The sequence below is a fragment of the Pleurodeles waltl genome, chromosome 1_1 (assembly GCF_031143425.1).
Source record: "Pleurodeles waltl isolate 20211129_DDA chromosome 1_1, aPleWal1.hap1.20221129, whole genome shotgun sequence".
Taxonomy (NCBI): domain Eukaryota; kingdom Metazoa; phylum Chordata; class Amphibia; order Caudata; family Salamandridae; genus Pleurodeles; species Pleurodeles waltl.
This window is the reverse complement of record NC_090436.1, coordinates 798034266-798057620: the sequence shown is the minus strand read 5'-3', so window position 1 is coordinate 798057620 and position 23355 is coordinate 798034266.

The window sequence follows — 23355 nt, the reverse complement described above, 5'->3', positions numbered from 1 at the left end:
CTCAGGTGGATTGATCTGAGAGAAGCAAGCACCCTGTATGAAAAATACTAGAAAATACTGGGCACATATCTCCGATTGTTGTGGTGCCAAAGTGAGGTCATATCCTTCCCCTATCTCCGAAGATGCCTGGGGAGGTTTCATTAATTCATCATATGCAGAAAATCCAGAACCAACTGTTTTCCTTGAAAATATGTTGACTGATTGTAAAAAGGATTTTGATGGTTATGGACCTCCCTCGGTGGGTGAGATCGAGATACCAATCAAGCATTGCGGTCCTCAGATTCAATGGACCCTGATGAGGTCCCAATTTCAATAATTAAGCAAAAGGCTTCTCTCTGGGCAATGATACTCCAGAGTGTGTTTGAATACTGTTGTTAGAAGTGTTATTATTACATTATACAAAAAAGAGACATAATTGCGCCATCTAATTACTACTAATTCACCCTGTTGGATGTAGTTGGTAAGGTTTTTACTAAAAGCCGGTTACATCACCTGAATACCTGGGAAGAAAGTAACATGATTATCCCACTAGGACAGACTGGGTTTAGGAATGACCATGGTACATTAGACAATATTGCCACGCTGCAGCTTATAAATGAAAAATATGTAACAATTAGGGGCTCTATGGAGTACGCCGCTTTTGTAGACTTTTCTAGAGCCTTTGATAAGGTTGATCGCCCAACACTGTGGAAAAAACTGTCTATGTTTAGCATACCAGTTACTTTGCTGTATTTAATTATTGCTTTGTATTCTTCAACATAGTGTAATGTCCTAATGGGTGGTGATCGGGGTCTATCAAGAAAGTTTCCCATAAAAAAGGGCTGCCTATTAGCACCTTTGTTATTTTCACTATATATATATATATGTATACGATCTCCCCAGTTTTCTACTGAAGAGTTCGGATTTGCTCCAACTATTGGAGGCCACTCTTTGAGTTGTCAGCCGCAGGCGAACGATATTGTAATTTTCAATCTAACTCCGAAAGGCTTAAATTGCCGACTAGTGGCTCTCCAGTGTTATGCAGACCTTCACTGTTTGAAGATCAACTCTTCAAAAGGCAAATACTATGGGGGTCATTCCGACCCTGGCCCGAATGGAGGAAGCACCGCCAACAGGCTGGCGGTGCTTCCCTGCCCATTCTGACCGCAGCGGTAAAGCCGCGGTCAGAAAACGGGGTCCGGCGGTTTCCCACCGGATTTCCCCCGGGTGGGCAAATCCGCCGGGGCAGCGCTGCAAGCAGCGCTGCCCAGGGGATTCTGACCCCCTTCCCGTCAGCCTGTTTCTGGTGGTTTACACCGCCAGGAAGAGGCTGGCGGGAACGGGTGTCCTGGGGCCCCCTAACAGAGACCCTGCACTGCCCATGCCACTGGCATGGGCAGTGCAGGGGCCCACTAACAGGGCTCTAGCCTGCTTTTCACTGTCTGCCTAGCAGACAGTGAAAAGCGCGACGGGTGCAACTGCACCCGTCGCACACCTGCAACACCGCCGGCTCCATTCGGAGCCGGCTTCAGTGTTGCAGGCCCCCTTCCCGCTGGGCCGGCGGGCGCTAACTTAGTTAGCGCCCGCCGGCCCAGCGGGAAGGTCGGAATGGCACCAGATTGACCCCCAAAGTTTTAAGGGGCAAGGGGCACAAAAATATTAATTGTTCATGGTATTTGGGCCCTCAGAAATTAGAGTGGGTTAAATCATATTGTTTTTTACGGAAAATCATGTCTGACTCTCTCAGTGATTCCGACCATATTTCTGATATTATGGGTAAAGCTTTGGCTCAAACCAATGGTCTTGGTGCATCTTGTGATGCAGTAGGTAAGATGCACTTTTGCCCTCTTCTTACTGTTTACCGGGTCAAAAGTCCTCCCATCATGCTGTATGTGGTGGAATTAAAAGATTAAACAGATTTTTTTTTTTTTTTTTAAATAAAACTGAAGGTCAAATTTTAAGACATCTGACCACTTGTAACACTTTAGCATCTACTGCCACTGTAAGGTTGGAGCTTTGGATCAAAAGCTGTTTCATACAAGGCGTAGGAGTGACTCGATAGGCTTTCTGTTTGATGCAAAAATTCCTCATTAAGGCACCTTTTATATAAAGAGATTTTTTAATGGAAAAGAAAGAAGACCTTGTTCTTTAGAAATTTTAAATATGCTTCAGAACAATTGAAGTTAGATCAGATCAAAGTATGATATTTTCTTTGTCGACGCCCCAGCTAAAAGTTTGTTAAAGCACGTTTCTGCGAATGCGAGTTTCCATTTGAATAAAAAATCTTGTAGTCAAAGAAAGAGATGTGACATTCTGGTCAATTCTGCAAGTATAAAAAAATCTCACCCATATCTAATGCGGAATTTGCCACCTGGAGTTAGGCACTTTTGAACCTTAATTAGATTGGGCATGCTTCTATTAAAGGTTTTAACTTCTTAATGGTATGGTAGTCCTAATGTCTGTGATGTATGTCAAAATGTAATACAGGATTTAAAACATGTTTTATTTGTGTGCCCCACCTTGCTGGGACTATGATGAAAATTGCTGAGACCTCTCTTTTTGAATTTCATTGTACGAATAACAGCAGAGATGTTCTAATTGTTGTATAATTCTCCTAATGAAATGTGCTGCTTCCAAGTTTTTAACTTTTTTAAAGTTTTTCTAAAATTATATTGATCTTCCTAACATGACGTTTTATGAGTTGTTTTTTCATTGATTCAGTGGGTAGATAGTATTTTTTATTTTATTGCATTCTTATTTTTTTAAATGTGTCTGTATTTGTGTTGCTTTATTATTTTTGAGTGGTTAAGAACACAGAGTGGCCTTGCCGGAGGCCCAGAAAATTCCTAAGACAACACTGCTGACATTTGCCTCACAGGGGAATTTTTATATACTCCTAAACTGAATTTAGCTCATTCAAAAGTGGTGAATCGACCTCTGTGATAATATTAATATGTTTCAGTCGTTATTTCCTAGGTATAAAATAACATGAGCTCATAATACAAAATTGATTGAACAAAAAAGATGATGGTAAGTCACCTTACAAGGGAGGAAAGCAAGAAAGTGAGCCTATGTGCCTGCGGAGTATGCTGCTCTCGAATAATCAGTTAAGTTAATAAGTCATCCTTTTTATTATTTCAGTTGCTTTTTTAATGGCATTTATTTGAAGCAACTAGCAGTTTGCACATTAATGACCACTGTTTTTTTCACGGATAGAACGTACTGTTTATATGCCAGAGTATGATAATACTTTTTGTATAGCGTGTTTGTGCTACATGCTTTTGTAGGTTAAAACTTGATTTTTCTCCTCCTGTAATTAGTAGAGATGAAATTCCAGGGACAGTGTCTATCATATTGTGGAGGTTTGTGGAAGTTTGTGTGTGAAATGATGACTTGACATTGGTAATCTGATAGTGTGGGAGTTATAAAACAGTTTGACATACTCCCTAGATGGCTGTGTGTGATAGTACTTTGTGTATTATATGCAGTTTTTCATACTGTTGTCCTAATAATAATATTTGGTTCCTATCCATGTGTAATAGCCATATCTATAATCCATGAAATCGTACATTGCATGCTGCAATATTTTGTGCGAAAATCTGTTTTTGACTTTGCCAAGAGTATATAGTGTGGCTGCGAGTTACGGTTGATTTATAACACTGTTTGTGGGAAATTACCAGGTAGGACCAACATTTCTACTCATGTTATATTTTGTGATGTAGTCACTGCTGTCCCCACAACATGAACCTCCTTTTAACACGAGTTTTTTTTGAGGAAATGTAATTTGTTTTATATATGTGCATTGGTGTCTGATGATGTGTGTGCATGTGTGTGTATGATGGTGTGTTTGTGGGTGTTTGCTGATGTGTGTCTGGGTGCCTGATTTAGCATGCGCCTTTTCTCTATTGTGAACTTTGTGCTGAGGCAACTGTGTGCTGATCCTGACTTCCTTCTCCCTCATATTTCGAGAGTCGAGGTATCCTAGTTAACTGAAATGTGGATCTATTGTCCATTTACAAGTGTGAAGAGACCCAGCTATGACTTGTCCCATACTTCCTTGGTTCAGAGAAGTGGTGCAGCCCAAGGATGACCAGAGTAGCTGACAGTTTTTCTTGCCACCATGTTCATGCCATGTGGTGGCATTGCAGGGCCAAGGCCTGTGCCTATTCTTCTGTGGCCACTCAACTTGCACTTCACATGGCCTGATGTGTACCCATTCTGAGATGTTCACAGCCCTTAAACAAGCCCTATGCTCAACTACCTTCAGCTGGGCCAGCAGGGATTGGTTGCCAGACTGGCCTGGCATTGCACCAGGCTTTTTTTTTTTTTTATTGCTTTACAACTAACACAACTAAACAACATATGGTTCTGTACATCACAAACAATGCAATATACATCGAACCATAAAGCAAGCAATGGAAAAAATCGGCTCAATCTGTGAATATTGTCCATACGGAACACAATTCCGCGCAAGGTCCGTCATCTCCTCGATCGCCTTTAGCACCTCAGTCCAGTAGTTCTGCAGCGCCCTTCAGCTCCATTCCAGTGCCCTGAGGCCCATTCTCTTGAGTCTACAGGGAGCATGGTACAAGCGATGTAAAAAGTTTTAATGGATAAGGCGCAATCTATAGTTGGGGGAGAGTTCCCGCATCTGCGCACAGCAACACAGCCGCACCTCTTCCGGAATGGTCACCCCTAGATCCTCCTCCCATTGAATCTTAGGTTTAAACTCAACTGGAGTTGCTTTAGTTTGCATACATATATATAAACTTGTGATATGTCTACGCGGGTACAGCGTAGAATACACCAGCTCCAACGCTCGACACATGGGCACATCGTGGGAAAGCAGGGGAACCTAGCTCGTAGCATGACCCTGACTCTGAAATAAAATAGTTGGTGTAGCGCAGTATCATGTGAGGCACCAAGTGCACCCTCCAAGGAGATGAACGTCTCCTCCGGAAACCAAGACCCCAGAGTAGCCATATTAGACTCGCGGAGGAACTCATGTAGCTGGCCGCCCTCCGACAGGGACAGTCCCACAGCATCTCTAACCACCATCGAAGGCGCAAAAGGCTTGCTCACCCCAGTGGCCGATCCGGCCACCCCAAGTCATGCTCCGGCACCAGTTGTGGCAAATATCATATGGGGTGCAGCTAAAAGTGCACAAAATGAGCTTGCATGCAGTTGTAATTAAGGGCAAAGTCCGAGGCTGCCAGGCCACCTTGTTAGAACGGTAGAGTCAGTGTTTCCCATGAAATTCTAGGTTGATCACCCACCCATGCAAGAGCCACCAGCAAGGATTTAAGTCTCTTCAGAAAACTAGTTGTAAGGACAAGAAGTAGATTGACAAAAAGATACAATAATTTGGGCAGGATCACCAACTTTGCTACCGCAATGCGTCCAGTCAGCAAAAGCGGCATTATCTTCCAGCCACGAAATGGCTGTGCCGTAATTAGCCAACCATAATTCTTCCACCTTTCGGCTCAGCCAGATGCCTAAATAACGCTCCGGCCCATCTGCCAGCAGAGGGGGTATCGGGAGCGGCACTGCAGCATAGTATCAGACAAAGGCAATACCACAGACTTTGACCAGTTAATTGTGAACCCTGAGATCCGACTGATTCGGACTATTTCCTCCAGCAATATCTCGAGGTGTAGTCGCGGGTCACGGACATACAATGCAACATTGTCTGCATACATAGAAACTAGTATTGGACTCTGTCTAAACGCCAGTCCCCTATGATTGTGATGTTGTCTCAGACGCGCCATGAGTGACCCCATCGCCACCACAAAGAGCAATGGCGAGAGTGGACATCCCTGAAGAGTGCCTCGAACAATCTGGAAGGGATCTAACAGCATCCCATTTATTTTCAGTCTAGCGGTGAGTTTCGAGTGTAACAGGCAGATCAACTGGATAAACCTAAAGCTCAGCCCCATCCTATCCAGCAAGTCGTACATATAGGGCCACACAAGAGAATCAAATGCCTCTGTCGCATCTAAAAAGATTGCCGCCGCACGATCATCAGGGCCAATAATACGGAAGATCGCAAAGAAGTTGCAGAAATTATACAGTGTTGAACGTCCCGGCACGAAGCCTGATTGGTCCGGCAGCACAAATGAAGTGAGCAGGGGCTGTAATCGAGCAGCAATGAGTTTCGCCAGAATCTTATTGTCTTGCCGGGCTTCAAGATTGTCCTGATGAGTGCCTCCCGCAGCGAGGGCGGAAGATCCCCGTTCTCAAGCACCTCAGCATACACCTCAAGGCGATGCGGCACCAGAATATCTATTTATTCCTTATAAAAGGCCGGCGTCAGCCAGTCCAGACCAAGGGCTCTGTCGTCCGGCAAACCACATGTAGCTTGAATCACATCATTTACCGAGAAGGGGGCATCTAAATATTGTCTATGTAAGTTCTAAAGCCAGAGCACGCTAATATCTTCAAAATAGTCGTAGCTGCTTCAAAGTTCGGTCTTATCTGCTCGGAATACAGGTCCGAATAAAAGTATTCAAGACATGCTTGACTTCCTCTGTACCAGTGCGGAGTACTCCCACCGAGTCTGTCAGCTCCACAATGTAGTTCCCAGCCCACGGCTTGTCGAGCATATTGGCCAACATTCTGCCAGCACTCTCGCCCTCACCATATCTCCTCGCCTTAGCTACTTTACCAAAAAAGCAGGCCTCTCGAAGTGCCGCCTCCTCATATAGAGTCAGCTTTTCCCTGAGTTCAGTCAGAAGGCTGCCAGACCAGCCAGAGGCCAATCGCTTTTCCAGGTTGGTGAGCTGAGACTCTAGATTCACCAGCTCCTGCCTTAACGCCGTTAGCACACCATGCTGTTTGGCAAGTCAAGCCCCACGAATGACCACCTTGAAAGCCTCCCATAGAGTGCCCGCCGAGGATACTGATCCCTGATTATCTGCAAAATAGTCCACTATGGCGGCATGTATCTTTTCCCGGAAGGCCTGATCCCTCAACGCTCCATGGGGCAACCTCCACGAAAATGCGCAGCTGGGGCCCCCAGGTATGAGCAGTTCTAACATGACCGGTGAGTGATCTGACCGGGTCCGGGGTTTATGCTCAATTAACTTCATCCAGAGCTCCACATCCCTAGTACCAAGCCACCTGTCTATTCTGGACCAGTTACCATGTGCATAGTTCTTGCATGTACTTTCCCTTTCCGTACCATGTTTAGCCCTCCACAGGTCTACCAAGGCACCTTCGGCCATGATATGAGACAATGTTTTCGCTGCCGCAGCATGTTGCAGCATGTTGCAGCCTAGCCCTGCTCTTGCAGTCTGCCTCAGGATTCAGTACCACATTAAAATCGCCACCCCATAGTAAAGATCCATGGCCCAAAGATCCAATAAGCCACCAGATTGCCGCAAAAAATTTGGGGTTGTCAACACTGGGGCTTAGACCGACATGAGACGGAGCGGCCTGTCGTGTAATGTCCCCTCCAGCATAAGATATCGATCAGGTGGGTCCACAAGCACTTTTCCTGTGTGCCACTGCAATCCCTTACTAAATCAGTATTGCCACTCCCCGAGCATAGCTGCTATAAGACTCTCACCTATCCAGCCAGCTTTCACCCTAGATCTTGTGGCCCCGACCAGGTGTGTCTCCTGCAGCATGCAGATGTCAATCGAGTGTCGCTGTATATAAGCTGACACCATTCTCATCTTGCGTCCATCATTCAACACCATGACATTCCAAGTGAGGCATTGAACAGGAGCCATCCTATTATGCACTATCCCAGTAGTCTACCGTAACGCAAAGCGCCCCCATCCACAACACATGCAGCATCGGTAGCAAAGCACCCCCAGCCATCATACATCAATATCAGCTGCGGAAGGAAGGGGAATATAGAGGGAGGGGTAATAAAGATGAAGCCAACAATTCCAACATCAAACCCTACGGAACCTCACCAATGCTGGCCCCCTAACTGGGCCAGTACAGCAACCCGACCCGCACCCAACCTCAAAACCCACAACATAGCAACAGACAACTTGGTTGGACTCATCCAGCGGGACGTCAGCGAGACCATCTGTTAACCGCCCCGGATGGGGTGGGTGGGCAGGAACATCAGAATGACATTCGTTCTGCAAGACCAGCTACAGCAGAGTAGGCCTAAGACAAAACTCGACTAGTTCCAGGCCGCAATGTAGGGTCTCCTGCGGCCTCCAGCGGCGGAGCAAGCTTAATCATTATCACTGTCTGCAGGGGTCGTACCACTCACCCAGACAATCTGAGAGCAAGCCAGAGTTGCCTTTTTGGGAATAGTCTCAGCGTTTTTGGTTGCCAGCTTAGGGTCTGTAAAGAAGTGTAGCTTGCCCTTATGTAGAACACACTGTTTGGCAGGATAAATGAGAGAGTACTTGGTGTCCGTCTGGCTCAAAGTATGCTTGACCAGGAGAAATGCCCTGTGGGCCACCTGCACCCCTGGGGTGTAGTCTGGGAAGATGCTAAGCTCGTTGTTATTGTAAATCACTGGGCGATGCTCCCTGGCAGCTGAAATATTGTACCTCTGTTCCGATAGTTCAGTAAGCGCACGATGATCGGGCGCGCTGGCGTCCCCGGCGGTGGTCGTGGGCCAAGTGACCTGTAGGCCCGCTCCACCACCAATACCTGAGAGAGCTCCCCAGAGAAGAGCATAGTTAACATATTCTCCACGTAGTCCTCCATTAGCCCCATAGCCATCGTCTCCGGGATACCCAAAATGTGGATGTTGTTGCGGCGGGAGCGGGCATCAGGGTCCTCGTACTTATTGCGGGTTAGTTCTAGCACGCGTTTCATCTGCAATAGCTTCTCTTCATCACCACAGCGGCCATCCTCCAAATCCGAGGTGCGAGATTCCACATGTTAGAGACGGGTGTCGTGACCATCTATTCTCTCCTTCAAGCGATCCACTTGTTCAGTCAAATGATCCAGCTTACCATCTATGCTAGCCAGGCTATGTTTGAGATCCAGAAACATAGCTTTCACAGACGGTGAGTGCGCGTCATCCTCCTTAGGTAAGTCTTAAGCCGACCTGTCTGCCTGACTGCATTTCTTTTTGCCTTCAAACGTACGTTTGGGCTGCCGCTGGTCTACCTTGCCCATCACAACGAGGACACACCACAGTACTCAAAGGAGCAGCGAACCGTCTGCTGAACTGGTCAGCCACCCGGCCAAAGGGGAGAAGAGGGGGGCCCACCAACTCCCAGTACGTCCACAGGTGAATGTCTGCGCACACCAGCCGTTGCCAACTAAAGCCAGTGCGCATCTTCAGTCAGAAAGGGGCCCCGGCTGGCAGTCGCCATCCACTCCAGCAGCCAATGTCATCTCTTCACCCCTACTGCAGCTCCCGCCGTCAGGTTCGCCAATCCACAGGGCCCGTGGCCTGATCAGTGCTGCCGATGGGGCCTCCACCAACAGCATCTTAGGGTGTTGCCCTCCAAGCCTTCAATCCTCCACTCTGGGGCAGGGGGAAGGGGCCGCCCCCCAGCACTCCCCCGACCTCAGAGTGCCACCACGCCCGCGACCTTCTTCTAGGCGCAGCGTGACCAGGCCGCACGGCAGAGCCTCCATCCAGCCCCAGCCGTCCACCCAGGCTGCGAGCCCGCCTGTGCTTGCGCCCACGGGGCCTGCGGCCGATCTGCCCCTCCGATCCAGCCAAGCGAGGCTTCACGGTTCAAAGCTCGTGCGGCAGGAAGAAACAGCCGCTGAGCCACCAATCTTTAGAAGGGTGGGAGAGAGGGGGAACACCTCTCCTTTTTAACCTGCCTCTGCCCAGTCCTTGATGAATTTTCACAAACTTAAAAATAATAAAAGAAATTCAAATGTGCTAAGTCCATGCAATATTTCATGCAGATGCATCAATAGGCAACAAAGGATTAGTAAATCACAATTATTTTTGACCCTCCCCGTTAACCTTACCTCCTTATTGGATCTTCATGAATTTTGATACCTGCACTGGGTATCACTTGCTAACTACTTTCCACTCGACACAGATTGATCAAATAGCACTGAGTTATAATTAATATTTTATTGACCTCATCCCCTTAAGTATGACCACCCTGTAGATTGGCACAAGACTATATACCAATAGAAAACCAATCCTTCCTAGCTTTTGCTGACTTTTCTGAAGATTGAACAAACAGGGCCAAACATATTAGCAAATGAACAATTTTTGATCCCCTCAGTTTAACGGTGTCACCCTTTATGGATATGCATAAATTCAAAAATTCTAGTGGTATTCTGAATGTACTAAATATCTACCAAATTTCAGGCATATTTGTCAAATGATGCCAACGTTATAAGCAAATTACCAGATGGGTTTTGAACTGACAGATGTAGATATAGAAAGTGTTAAAACTTTAAATGCCATCTGGCAGCTTTATTTCAAATATCTCAAAAACAAGGCAGACTTTCTGAGTAATGTATTTTCATGCCAAGTTTTTTTTAAAACAAATTTTATTGAGTTTTTAATACGTGAGGGACCAGCAAATTATACTGGGTTATCATGAAACAATGGTAAAGATGCCTCCAGTATTACATGAGTCTGAGAACTCAGAACAGAATTATTGGAGTATATTATGACATCTCCATCATAAGTTATCAAGTGCTGGCCTTTGGCAAAAAACAAACGCCCTCCCACAAACTTTTCCTGCCCCCAACAATTGCTTCCATAATGATCAATGGTATCATTAGTGCCCCGTCCAGGACCCAAGTTAACCAATTTACGGCAGATAACCTTTACTAATCCAGTAAGGAAAAGGTAAAACTCATCTCGGGGGACGAGAGTCAGCAGTCACGGATTTCAAGGTCAGAAGAAAGGGAGGTCATCCAGTTCGTCAGAGAGACATCTCACATTTCATCTTCCCCTTCCATACTAGATGTCCGAAAGTCAGCTACTAGAGTCTCCCATGCTCGTGCCATCTCAGTTGTACCAATCCCTCTCTTTGCTTCCCTCAGCAGCACCTCTTCCTCCGTTGCTGACCATTTTTCTATTTCACTACGTTACTTCTGTAGTCTGGGGCTCCGGCCGATTTCCAGTTCCTCGTAATCTCACGCTTCGCCATGAGAAATGCCAATTTTTGTAACTTACTGGTAGCTTTACTTTTTGTGGTGTGTGGGAACCAAATCAAAAAGCAGTGCCCTGATGTGAATGGGATTTCCCTGTCTAAAACAGTGGTCAATTGTGTCCTAATCTCCTCCCAATAGGGGTGGATCTGGGTGGCAACTCTACAGCATGTATAATAGGTCTGCTCCATTCACCCAGCATCTGGGGCAACTTGCAGCTTCTTCTTGGAAATATCTCTGAATGTGCTCAGGGGTTATATATGTTCATTGTAAAACATAGAAATGAATCAATTTGAAGTGAGCATTTCTAGATATGTGAGGCATCCATACAAGGAGAATCCCCTGCCCCTCCAGTATTGGGGTGTCTAAGTCCTCTTCCCAACTGGTCTTCAATTTTTCAAGGGGTCTCGGAAGTCCCACTCAATGGCTCCATATAAACAGGAGAGCACTTTGATGGTGCCCGATGAGAGGGCAACATAACAGCAGCTTCCAAGGGCTGAAGGCTATACAGCCTCATTCCGCCAATGTTGCCAGATTGCTGTGGTAATCGCCCTGGGCAGCAAGAGGTGTCCCCATGGGATGTCAAAGTCAGCTCTAAAAACTTTCATGCCAAGTTTGGTGTAAATCTGTGCACTGGGTTTTGCTCTACTTTCAGCAAATTTTCCATGGGATTTGAAAAGGGCAATGACACATTTTTTCACTCCCATAACATTTTTTCCTATAGCGAGATCTTAATGAAAATTGGCATGCTAAAACTTAGTTGCCTAAATTAGCAGATTAGAACGTTTCTTTAAAATCTATCTACAGGGCCATACATCACACCAATATAAAAAAATGCCTTTTATATGTTAAATAAATGTCAAAATAATTTGAGTAATGTAACATCAGTTCCTATGTGCTGCTATTTTACTTCCCTGCCCTCATTAGTTTCTATAGGAGTATGTTGCAGTACCTTTGCGTGGCCATGCACAGTGCTTGACTTGCTTATAGGCTAGGCTGCAGCACATTTGAGCTTGTTTTGACACCCTTAGGACTGTAGTAAATTAGAAGTGTAGTTTGTGGATAGCAATGGCCTTACTCTTATTGGCTCTATTGTGTATCTACATTACCAGGTCCGTCCCTCAGCCCAAACTTAATTTTTCTGAAATCACTCACATTTAATAGTAAGTATTCCTACATTTCCAGCCATGTATGTGGCAAGGTCTGACACCATGAGGAGGTCTCCACAAATAAAAGATAGGAGAGGCTGAGATCTCTGGCCCTATGTTTATGAACGGCATTTTATGGTGCTTGAGTAGAACTGCTGTACTTGAGTAGTAATACTGTAGTACTGTTTTAAGTCATACAAAATGCAGTTTGTGAATAGGCACCAAAGGATTCCATGTAGAGGAAGACACTAATGGAGAATTGGCCAAAATGGGCATCTCATTTATAAGTCAGTGTAGGTTAGATGACCGATAGGCAGAGAGAAAACTTTGACTTTACCACTGACTCTGCTTAGGAGTAGTAGTAAATTTGCTAAAATTGAAATTGATTCAGCTGCCTTGTTTAGAGTGACAATTCTGCTTTCATTTTTGGTGTACTTAGCACTGTGAAAGACTGTCAAGGAAAGATGGATGATCCTTCAGGAAAAGATGAGTCCAGTGTCCCTTGTGTTCTGGGAAACACCTCTCATCTTGTTAGAGAGTCAAAGATGATGCACACTGGCAATACCCCCATTCTGAGAACATTTCTAGTTTCCTCAGCTGGCAGGAATTGCATCACATTGTATAGTCATTGAGAGAATGTCTGCAAAAGATTCACCTCACATTCACCTTTCTCCATGGTGAAGACAGGCATTGAGGTGATCTTCGTTTGATGGATCATTTGTCAGAAGGCTAAAATGATCAGTAGATTCACATTCTGAATATGTGAAATATAACAGGCTAGAGTTCATGGGTTTTGGCACATAGAGCTTCAGAGTACATTGAGCTTTACATGATCTGAAATTATGAAGGTATGCAGTACGTGGGTGTGTCCTTTTCAACTGTCATATAATAGAAGCCATTTTTCTTGTGAGAAATTCTTATCACAGATGGTTGAAAATGCATTAGCAAGATTTATCTCTAAATCTGGAGGTTTTTCATGTTACCCATTACAAGAATCATTTGTTGGTTAAAAGTGCTACAGTTCTTACAAAAGGTGCTTACATTTAAGATCCTGTAGACACACACACACATTACTAAATTGAAAGACCCTTTGCTTTATGGTTTGTTAGCTCGCTGATAACCTATACCACTTGAAATAATTAAGCTAGAATTTTGAGTGAGATCTATCTGGGCACTGTCTTCAATTGATATAGTGGTCACATTTTCAGTTTCCACTCCTTCAAGAGAAACCTAGGTAAATGTAATGTTTGACCTTACAAAAACATATCACAAGCCCTTTTCAACTATACTATATTTTGTCTACTCTGGATTATTATCAATGTCTTGTATTTGAGTTTGAGGACTTCCTAATAGATATCTAGCTTTGCCATTTCTTCTATGTAGTCATGAAACATTTTTGACCTTTTCGTTGACTGATTTTTCCAGGTATTATTATTCTGTGCTGTGATACAATTATTTAGAATCAGAGTGCAGATGCTCTAGTGCAATAAACATAAGGTAAAATTGGTTGTCACTGATTGGCTTATTTATCTTTCTCGTAAGTCTGTGCTAGGTTGTTGCTGGAAACACACCAGGGGAGTGGAAGTTAAATAACATATGTGGGTGCAGTGTACTTATACCACTAAACACCTGCAGTAACAAATGTCAGAGAAAAGTGTCCGCAATGTAGCAAAAATAGTTTTATACATTAGCAAAGTCTTCCCTAGCTATACCCTGTAAGTAAGCCTGGGCAAAATGTTAATTACAATGAAGTAATCAGAGTAATTTCGGTAATTATGTGTTGCATACAGAGCAATTACTAAAAATTGTGTTATTACCTTGCTCGCATAATTGGAGTAATTTGGGGCAAAAATGTCTATCCAAGAGCATGAGTGGCTGCTGCTGTTCCTGTTTTGTTGCATTTAGTACAATTCTCTTAAAGAAAAATGCATCCTCTGGTTAATTTTGGATGTGAGGGTACATTTTGCGCTAAGAAAATAGCACTAAATGAATGGTTAGGATCCTTGCCTAATCTCACATAATTTTGCTGTAATTTCGCATAATTACGCTCAATGGTGCTGGAACAATTTTCAGTGTGGAGTGCCATCATCAGTGTTACATCACTGAAGTCATATGGAGTGTGAAACTCAAAGTGTCACAAAAAGTGTAGCAAATGAGCCAGGACATTCAGCAGGCACATAGTAACCATGTGGCAAGTAGCCAGTGGTGCATTTTGGAGCACACTCTTGCAAATATTTTACTGATGTATGGTGTGGTAGCGCCCTGTCACTTATAGACAGCACATTTTTCATTTAAATGACCACTACATTTGCACAGATGTTTCGATTTAATGATAAAGCCATGTAGCGTACTTATTATGATGTGTGGAAATCAGGTTTCACTGAATATTTATCATTTGTTCATCACTAAGTAAAGTATGTAGATGTTTTTAAATCCTATTTGAATCTTTGTTTGCATCACACTTTAGAATTGTAAAAAATTTACTTCAGTTGAGCTTTCTAAACTGCTGATGTATTTTGAAATAATTGCACAATTCATTTACAGGTATTTAAACTTTTTTTGTGCATTAGAAAACAATTGACATCCTGCAGCTTTTTCTTTCACATTCCCTGTACCCCAGAAATATTGTGGCATAGTTTACTTTACAAAATCCTCTAACTTTACATTTAGAGAAAGAAAATTAAACACAAATCTCTATTTTCAAGCTGCAATTTGTCAGAAGACACAGCACAAGATAAAAACAAAATGGAAAGACATCTTTATTGATGATTCGCCTTCTGAACTCCAGCATGGGTATTCTGGGGGTGCTGCAGCACCCCCGCACACTTACTTCCAGCACTTATGATGGCTCGAAATATGCGTGTTACGCTCACCACTACCTGTAAGCCCACAGGGTTGGGTGGTCAATATATATTAGTATTAGTGGGACATGCTAAATGTTTTTTTTTTTTTTCAAACAGTTTTTATTGAGTTTTGGTAAATTGAAACCAACAAGAGCATACATACAGTCCAGATAAAAGCAAGACAATACATCATCCATACATAGGGGCACCAGAGGGCCATTCAAGTCCAAGTTCCAGTCATGTGAGAGACATAACCACTGTACGCACAGTACCCTCCATCCCGCCACCCCAACCCAGAGCATTGTGTGACCAAACATTGAACAGCTTATGCAAGCAGGAACATATCGAAACCAGAGATGTCCGCCCCCTTTTCATAGAGCTCACGGAGTGTCCCCACCCCCTCATCCTCTGCACTGCTTATGGAGCGTGTGTCTTTCCCCCAGTAAACCATTCCAGCAAGGTTCCCCAAGCTGTTACATCAGCGAGTACCTTCTCATCTCCTGTGTCAGGCGCATATGCTGCTCCCCGGCTGCACCCCATTCTAATAAGTCCCTGAGCCAACTGGAGACCATCGGGCTCCGGGAGCTCATCCAGCTGATTGCTACTCTACATTTGGCCAGCACCAGTGCAAGCTGTGCCAATTTATATGGAATGCCCCGACCTCGCGACTTGCGTACCACTCCCAGAAGATAGGTCATCGGCGCTACCTGTGACTCCAATCCCATGGCCTCCAAAATCTCTGCTACCACTGCCTGCCAAAAGTCATATACTGCCCCACAGGCCCAAGCCAGATGGAGGAAGGAAGCATCAAACATACCACACCTAGGGCAGCACGCTCTACGGTTGGGGTCGATCCTGTTCAGTCAACCGGGTGTGATATATGTTCTATGCACAAAGTTAAAATGTAGCAGCTTAAACCTATGATTACAGGATACCGCTCGCACCAAAGAAAGAGCCAAGTCCAAGTCTGCATCTGCTATGGGTTCCCCCAGGTCAACCTCCCATGCCTTACGTCCCACACTAGTCACACCTGGTTCATCCTCCTGTACGGCTTTATAAAACCGGGTAATCAAATGCATCCCCTCACCCCAGTTGATCAGACCGTTCAGTACCGATGAGGCCTCAAGTGCGACCGGGAAACTACTCCAGATCTCACGGACCACATTCTTGATTTTCGCATATTGCAGAAATTGACCCGGACCCGGATCAAACAAATCTTGAGCGTCAGCAAAAGAGAGAAACCCTCCATTAGGGTAGAGATCCCCAGCCACCTCACATCCTCCTAGTCTCCAAGCCCCTACTGACATTAACTTTTCCATGTCCCGAAATGGGGCTAAGTCCCACAACTTCAGCTCTCCATCAAAGATGGCACATCTGAGTACATATTTAACTACCTGCTCCCAAATCCCAGCAGTGGTCTTGACTAGGTAGGATGCAGCTGGGTCAGATCTACCCCAACATCAATATGTGCACCAATGACCGCCCATTGCACGATCCTGCATACAACCTCTTCTACCAATTATCAGTGACCGTCATCCACTGAACAGCATATTGCAAGTGTGCTGCATAATAATAGTGTCTAATGTTAGGGATCGCCAACCCACCCCCTTCAAGATTCTTCTGCAACACCGGCAGTGCCACCCTACTTCGCCGACGAGCCTAGACCAGAGAGTTCAGCTGACTATCCAAACGACGAAAGAGCCGGGTAGCCAACAGAAATAACGAGTTCTGAACCAAGTATAGACACCGTGGAAAGAACACCATCTTAGCCACCGCAGCCCTGCCCATCACAGAGAGAGGCAACCTGTTCCAGAAGGAGACTGAGCATTCCAGGCCAGCTACTACTCGCTCTACATTGTGTCTCTCATGCGCAGTCAAAGAATGAGTGACCCATAACCCAAAGTACCGAAAACTCTCAACCCCCCCATCGAAGTCCTGCTCCAGGCAAGTCAGCACACAAAATCCCACGAAGGGACCCCAAGGGGAACAGAAGCAACTTCTTTCTGTTGACCCTAAGACCAGAGACAGCACCAAAAACCTCCAGCCTCTGCAGCAGCATCGGCACCGAGACATGAGGGTCCCGTACATAAACCAGTGCATCATCCACATACAGGGTGATTACTTGTATAGACCGTCCCACCTGGATCCCCCCCCCCGGCTCCACCTCCTCACAAAGTCAAATTGCTAGTGGCTCCACAACCAGAGCAACCAAAAGAGGCAAAAGCGGGCACCCCTGCTGCGTGGACCTGCCAATCTCCCAGGTATTTGAGAGCTCTCCCCCCACCCTAACTTGTGCAGTAGGAGCAGTATACAGCAACCGCACCCAACCGCAGAAACCGGGGCCGAACCCCATGCCCTGCAATACCTCTAAGAGGTACCCCCATTCAACTGTGTCAAAGGCCTTTTCCAGGTCCAAGGACACTAGCACCAGCTCAGTGTCCACATCTTCAGTCTCGTGCAGAATATGTGCCAAGCAGCGCAAATTATAGGACGTTCTGCTACCAGGGATAAACCCACATTGGTCCTCGTGTACTAGACCCCGAATCACCCCCCGGAGCCGGGTGGCCATGAACTTACAAAGTATCTTGACATCACTGTTTAACATGGTAAGCAGGCGATACGAGGAGGGGTCTGCAGGATGCCCCCCTGGCTTGGGCATCAAGCAAACAATACCCTGACGCATGGAGTCCGGCAACCTACCGCGCACTTGAGCTTCCTCAAAGACTTCCAGGAGCTTCTGGGACATGCTAAATGTTAAGGTGAAAATCATCCCCACATTGACCAACCACTTAATAATTTTTATCACTGTGATTATAAAGTGGTATTTTCATATTAAGATGGATGATTGTGAGTCTCTTTGGAAATTTCAAACAGGAAAGTCCTAAAAACTTGTTTAAAAGTTCTTCTCAACTTTTTATAAAAAATTGATTTATAATATTTAGAGCAGAAAGGTAACTTTTAAAAATCACAAGCTTTGCTGCCTGAAAGGAATGTGAGTCACAATACCGTGGTCAAACTATTAACCTGCAAAAATATTACATCTAGAATATTGACTGCTGCTATATCATCAAGGTAAGTATATGTAGATATATCTACCATTCTTATTTTTTAACTGCTTATCTTGATGATATGATGATAATTAATAATTGTGGATACAGTATTGCTGAAGGCCAATATTTGTGTGACAAAGTTGTAACCACTGTTCCACCCATGTAAGTATAGCAGTTGTACACCAGTTCTGTGGGTTTCCCTTTCTTCCTCTGGCAGTAATTAGCAACCCCATTATATGTGGAAAGCTGTGTTGCCGGGAAACTATATAGCAACTCTTAAAGGCAGGAAAAGTGTTGAAGGGTAACCACTGAACATTTAGCTGGCAAGGGCAGTTTGGAAGAGGACAGAAGCAAATCGCTTTACAAAGGATCAGAGCAAAAGCATGCCATTGAGTATGTGGACTTTGGCCCATGTTAATTATGGTGGCAGATATCTTGACGCCTGCACTGCTGTGTTTAATTAAACAGTGTGGCAGTTGTAGGTGGTGAAATGCTTGTGGGGATAGTGGGGAGGGTAGCAGGGCATGGAGGGACTATACCGTAAACATTTCTTAAATGGCAATCACCCCAGGGAAAACACTGGCGCCTAGAATGTGTTGGTGTTTGCCTGCAGAAAAATGTCTTCAAATCTATCATAAGACATTGTGCTACCATGGGGAGGTCCATGTGACAGGAGCAGTTTTACCAAGGAGTCCTTGTAGAAATTCGTCTCTGTCCACAGCACGCAGGAAAGCTGTTTTCAGACCAGGAGGAGAGGTTGGTTCTCATTTTCATAGGAATGGATCTGGAACACATTTTTAATATAGATATGCTGCAACATTTAAAGTAAAGTAAGAAATAAAGTGATGAATAAGCAGATTGAGTTTTGATGGGAATTCTGCATTGATTGGGACTTGGCTAGTCACTATTCATAGGAAAGTATACTAGATTAAAAGGGCCCCCCACCATCAGAACATTTTTCAAACTGGAAGCATGCACCAGAGGAAGGAAGAATTATTTCAGACCTGCCTGTTAAGCTGCTGGAGGTAACTCATACTCTCTTCCTGTGCCCAGGCACTGCAACAACTCTCCAACTCCTCTCCAAGAGAAGCTTGTTGGCATCCTTTAACTTCCTCAGGGACATAATAGGCAGAAAGGTTCAATCCAACGTGAAAGGACTAGCTGCACACTTTTGAATGGACTACACTGGACCTTGTGGAAGCAATGGCTGAATGGGACATTGGACCCTTAGAAGATTTTCCTGAAGCCCTGCAGGCTGTAGGAGAGATCTGAAGTGACTTTCTCATTATCAACAAAAATTGGGATGTTCATGATGTCTGGAGGCCTTGGATAAGACACTACGTGCTCTCCAACTAAGATAGTTACTATTGCACTAAGGATACTAGGTTTGCACTCCTCAAACCTTTCCTGTCTCAAGGAAGTGTGGGGCACAGTGGAGTCCTCACTCCCTGCAATCTGCTGCATTGACCCAATGGAGAAATCTGAGAACCAGAAAAATGTCCAAACATAGGAATTGGCACTGAAGTACGTTGACAAATTTATGCCAGTGGCGAAGCAGGCTTTGCATCTACAAAACGTAAATAATTCCTGCATGGCCGCAAAAGAAGAAATTAAGAACCAGAAATGTTAGGGCGTGGCCTGGGAAGACGGCCAACTATAACGTTTGTGGAGAGGCTGTCTTGAATCCCTACTAAGGGCCAAATTTAGAGTTTAGTGGATAGGATATTCGGTCAAAACATGGATGTATTACAAGTGCCATAGGTTAAAATGGAGTTTTAATACGGCATATCGGATAGCCACCACATTTGTTATGGGTTATCCTGTCTGTCAAACTCTAAATAAGACCACAAACACACAAACATTTTGAAAAATAATGCAGAAAAAACATGAGCTGTAGTTCAAAATGAATGAAGTAATGATGCATTGAGAGACGTAAAAAAGATGACAAGGTGCCATGAAAGAATTCTGCAGTATGCAGTGAAAGCCAGGGCCTACTGTCTGAGCAGAGACTAATGTATGTAGTAGCAGAGAAAGTGCATGACAGTGTTAGAGCAGAAATTTTAGTAATGCTTTAGGGGCAATTAAATCAGTATTAGGTGACTTTATATTCACATTTTAAAGCCTAACCAAGACGCACTAATATTGTATGATGGTGTATATTGTGCCTACATGGGTGGACATTGTGCTTACCATGGCAGACATTGCTAACCTGATTTATATCAATATCTGAGGATAATTAATCATTAGAATAAATTATTATGAGTAGAAATAATTATGATTTATGTTGATTTATGTAAGTTATTAGTTTAAAGTTACACGTATGCAGAAAAATAAGTGCATTTCTCAGTCATATTTATTTCAATATGACTGAAATATGCAATATTCATTAAAAAAAGATTGCAATTAATATTGAAGTGTTTTGCATATTCAATGACATATTATTAATGAGATATATTAATGAATCTTCATATTTTTTGTGTTTTATTAATGGATATGTTAATTCAGTGAATGTACTGTGTTAGCATAACTAGGCCTGAAGTTTCATATTTGCAGCAGTAATGAAAAAGCTGAATCATTTCTTTCCCTTTAACCTGAATTTTTCCATTAGGCTGTCTCACATGTTTAGCGAAGAGTTCTATTGTATTGTGTTGACGTCCATTCTGCAATAACCTTGAATTTTTGCAACACTAGAACATGAGGACTGGAAAGTGAAGCAGTATCATTGTTTTAATGATTGTTCCCATATGAAAGGAAAAAACTGTTGTGAGCCATGGGAAGATTTTTAAATGTATCAACTAATGTAAAGAGTTGCTACTTATTGTTGGTACGGAAGGAGAGATGACTTCACACCTATCCTGAGAGAATGTGGCGATGTTGCAGACCTAATAGGTGTTCTAAATTTCATTGGATATTGCACTTTTATGAAATATGGCTCTACTCAATCAACCCATCAAAACATCTACGACATTTCTAGTTAGGCAGAGACTTTTGAAACTTTTAGTCAGTTCCCACTTGATGCTTCTATTGTTCTGTCCCCCCCTTTGCTCCTCAAGCTATTCAGTCTTCAACTGTCAAGTTCTTCTTGTATTGCTAAATTGCCCCTTTGAATATAATTGTTAATTAGTCCCATGCATGTTCCTGATGTGCAGCTTGTTTTCTGCATTTTCCCCTGATAATGTTCCTGATGTATTCTGCTAGATCTGATTTGTTTTGCGGCTAAACCTGATCTGTATGCAGTTCTCAGGAGAGGTATAAAAATGTGCAATGTTATTTGTCCCCTTGCCTTATTTCACTTAGTTTAGCTTGTTTGCACCTGTTTTGTTTTGATTTATTAGTTAGTCTAATTTAACCAGAAATAGATGATTTTTCCTAATTATTTTTGTCTTCTCTTTTTCTTTTGTTCCCACACATGCTTGTCTTAATTTGCAATAGTAATAGGGATAACCATCCTAATAAAATTTGATGTATTGACCTTTAAATTGGATATTGACTGATGGCACCATCTAATAATTGTTTCTGTTTCACAAATAATATCATTGCTTGTGTGTATAATTTTGCTGGAATGTTTAATGGTATTGATATTGAGCAGACTTAACTTGTTTAGCAGATTTGGTCTGCCTATGGTTTTCATTTATCTTTGTAACTAGTTTTACGCACTATTTACGTGACCTTGGCTTTGTGGTTGTAATAAAGCTTTGAAACTTTTCATTAATTGGAGTTTTGTTTCCATAGCCCCGTTGGTTGTGGTGTTCAATTTGTTGTTGTATTGATTGAGATTTGACTGAATATGTTTTGTGTTCCCACACTCTTCACTGGGTCCAAAGATCCCATCGACCTCCGTGGAAGCGTTTTCAAATCCTGACGCGGAGGAGAAAATGCACTCTCAGTTCTTGGTAGCAGAGTTATGGTTATGTCCCATGAGGAGGGGAGAACCATTAATAGAGCTGTTCTTTGGGTAGTTTGAGAGGTTGATGAAATGAATGCATCTGTTACAATTGTACATTTTTTGTATGAGTAGGGTTTTGTGGTTGCAGTGCTTTCGCTAAAACTGAGGTAAAGTGTGAGGTGTTTGTGGAGTCGTCATTCTCAAAGTGATTGTGGAGCTTTGTGCTCAAAATTGCCCATGTGGTTATTGTTGTTTGCGGGGACTAAGAGTCTGGAGAAACACAAAACTGTATAGAAACACTTGGTTAATTTGTTGTCTGCAGTGAGGTATTGGTCATGCGGTACCATTGACGATACCAGTAGTTTTTGTTGAGTGAGTGTGAGTTGTTAGTTGGTTAGTTGGTATCAACCATATGAACCAGGCTGAGATTTTCTGGCTGAGTTTCACCTGTGTAAATGAGAGAGCCACAGTCGGAAGTGTAGCCTGTACAACTTTCAAAGCGTTTGAGTCCTACCTGTAGTGAGCAGACAGGTTTTTGGGTATATAGTGCTTGCTATATTTTGCATTTAGAGTATGTATGCATAGTAGCGTAAGAGTCAGTTGCAAAGTTACTTGCAGCTGCTGAGTGAAGTGCGAGTGATGTAATTTGAGCCACGCTGAGATTGGTTGGTTAGTGAGAAAGCCACACATGTATTGGTGGACAGTACTGCATTGTTATTGGTTGAGGACAGCTTGCAAAACGGATTGTGGGATTGAAATTACTTCTTGATTTACTAAGAATCCATATTTGTGAATTGAAATTAGTGTAAAAATGACATTTTTCAAAGTTTTAAGAAGTGCACTAAGAGGAGATGTGTTTATTTCAGTTAGGGAGGTTGAGCCAACACCACCAGAGGGTACTCCAGCATATGAGGTGATAGAATCGAGAGGAGTTTCGGCATGCATTTGGATCAAGCAATGGTGTAAAATTACAGAAAAATAGGGTCAATCGGCTTTTCCATGTTTCGGAACCTTTAATTTGAGGATTCAAGAGAATTTCATGAGAATATTGTATGAATGAAAGCCTCCCCTGGGACCATTACAATTTGAAGCTCATGTTATCTGGGCATTAGTGGTGGGACAAAAATGAATAATACAATTTCAGAATAGAATGAGGAGAGCAGAAAAGACTTTGGAAGAAGCTAGATGGGATGCGTAACAGAAATGTCGGTGTTCAGACATGATAAAGGGAGTAAAATTGTTTCCAGCTATAACAGAAGAGGGTGATGGGAATATAAGACCTTAAACAAAACAGAAATAGGCAGATAAAACAGAGCAGAAAGCAGATGAGAATAGAAGGACAGTTTCACAAGAGAGGGACTGAGAAGGCCAGTTTATAAATCAGTGTTTGA